This window comes from Trachemys scripta, chromosome 4 (genome assembly GCF_013100865.1).
Source record: "Trachemys scripta elegans isolate TJP31775 chromosome 4, CAS_Tse_1.0, whole genome shotgun sequence".
In the NCBI taxonomy this organism is placed as follows: Eukaryota; Metazoa; Chordata; order Testudines; family Emydidae; genus Trachemys; species Trachemys scripta.
In genome coordinates this window covers 99,813,426-99,815,989 of record NC_048301.1, presented here as the reverse complement: position 1 = coordinate 99,815,989, position 2,564 = coordinate 99,813,426, and positions in this window count along the sequence as shown.

Below are 2,564 nucleotides of genomic sequence, written 5' to 3'. Positions count from 1 at the left end.
CCGCGCCCCCCGGAACACGCAACCACAGGGGGAACGGCACAAGCGGGTCGTTGTGGGTTGAGTATAGGGGAATGGGGGGGGTGGGGGGGGGTGGGGGGCGCCCCCCCCCCCCCCCCCACCAACCCCTGGTCATGTAGACTCATGCTGTTGATGTACCTCCCTTGGTGGCTAGGGTGAACCAAACTGAGACTCAGTTGGTGCTGGTCAGTGCTGCTTAGTGGATTTAGAGGGCTGCTGTTACTATAGATCCTCTTCAAGGGAAGAGGCTCTGGCCTGTTTCCCATTCCATCCTCGTTGGTGCTTAAAAGCCCTGTCTCCTGGCAACCAATTACAGGTACTTTCCTTGGGTGCCCTACCCTGATGACCCTGGCCTGTGGGGGAGTGATGCTTCAGGCTGGGTTGCCATGGCCCTGGCAACTCAAGGACCAGTATCATCTGAACTTGCAGGGGAGGCTTCCTGTGCCCCACCAGTTCCTCTGGAGATGCTTAATGCTATTTAAACTAGGTAGCTTTAGTAAACTAGGGGTTTGAGGGAAGTCCAGCTGTTGGTGAAAGACTTAATGCTACATCAGTAAACAGGTTGGCAGGGGCCCAGTGATCTTGATCTGCTTTAGTATTCTGGAAGAAGAGAAGCTATGTCTAGCCTGGATGTTGATGGACTGGTCTAGGAACAGGATGGATTTGATTTAAATCACTAGTCAGGAAGACTCAATTTAATCATGGATTTCTACATAAAAGTGCATTCTTGTTGGTTGGTATAACCTTAATACATGTTCTTCCCAACTCAGAGATGTAGGTTTCATTTTTAGAAAGTACACACTATACATTTTTAAACTGATTTATTTTGAAAACTTTTCAGTTGAGTTTTACAGCTATATAAGCAAATGAAAGATTGTTTGGTTATTTCATTTACCAAAGGTAACTGAAGCAGTTCACCTCCCAATGACTTCATAAATATCTATCTCCAATTCAACAGGTTAATCATAATATTTGGAGGATTTTCTTGCCATGCTGTATTAGGAAGAGAAGATCATCTGACAGACATTTAAATTGTTTTTTAACTAAAACAACATTAAGTATTCTGGATTTTTTTCTTCAACAGCAAACATAATATTTTAACAAAAAAGCATGTCCCTCGCTTCACATTTATCTCCAGACTTCTTCTCCTTGTCCAGATCTATTCTGCCCCCCAACAATCTTCTATTCATTTAACTTTTTGAAACTTTGTGCTTTTAGAGAAAGGTAAGGGATTGACTGTGTATGCAAATTTGCAGTGGGACAATAGGATTGAGGTCTGTTATTTCTCACCTCTCTATTTATTTAAAAACATTTTTGCTGTTAAAAGCATGTTACCTCTGGAAACACACATTCTCAGTTTGAGAAGTGCAAAACTTAACATCTCTGATGGTATCTTCTAGACTAACCTAAATGATTTATCTATGCTCAATCTTTCTATACAGAAGCCCCTGGAACCCCATAAAACTGGGTCCCTAATCCATGAACTATTGGAATTCATTTACAAAACTTTTCTTAGACATTACATGAATATATTGTCTCATACTAAAGAATTAGAATTTATAATCCCTATTCCATGATAAGATATTTGAGCTATAATGTATCTTAATTAAAACTATCTTGAGTGGTTTTTCCCCCCAAAAAGCATTTTATCAAAAAAAGCTGATTTTAAACCAATTGTTTAATTTCTCTACCCTGTCTAGGAACCATCACGTGGCCTGTTTACATGGCTTCAGCCTAATTCTCTAGAATCATGCAGCTGGCTTAACAAGCAACCAGTGTTAGTGCATTGGGCATGGCCTTGTTTTGCACCAAGGCTCTAAGTAGCTGCATGGATTAAGGTTGCACAGACAAATGCCCTTTTTAAAGATGCTGCTGTCCACCAGTCACTGACTGGGTCTTCTGGCTACCATACACACAGCCAATGGGGAGGGAGGTGACATTCATCCAATACACAGTGCTTCACCTGCAAGGTAGTGTGTAAGCTACCCAAGGCTTGAGTGCTAGGAGGACTTCTGGTCCTGTGCAGTTCATAACCCAGTTCTTTAGTGGCCTAGCTCAGTGTCTGCCACTAGGTTGGGAATTTCCCACAAACTGAAATGTTCAGCTTGGTGGGTGCCAAACAACTTGACCCACACCTTTCTTCATCTTAATCTCTACTTCATTAAAACCATTTTTCCATCCCTGGTATCAGGGGGAGAGCTCCTAGCCCCTCTGGAGGAGGGGGGAAGAGGCTGTCCCCTATTCCTAATACTCTCCCAAAGTCAGCTCCTAAAAGGGGCTAGGAAAGAGCAGTTGCCTCTACAAATAAAGTGATTGAATCAAGAACTTTCTTTAGCCCTTATCAGGTGAAGTTTGTTTAATCGTATGTAGTCTTAAATTGCTCCTGGCTAGAAAAACCTGTGGAAAACTATACAACCATTTTGGGAGATCTTGGTCCTGGAGGCTTGATCTTAAGCAGAAAGATTTTCTTTTAGATGCAGTAAGACTTACCCAGCTCTGCAAAGGCATAATAGTAGGGAAAGACACCCGCTAGAATGCTTGGCTTT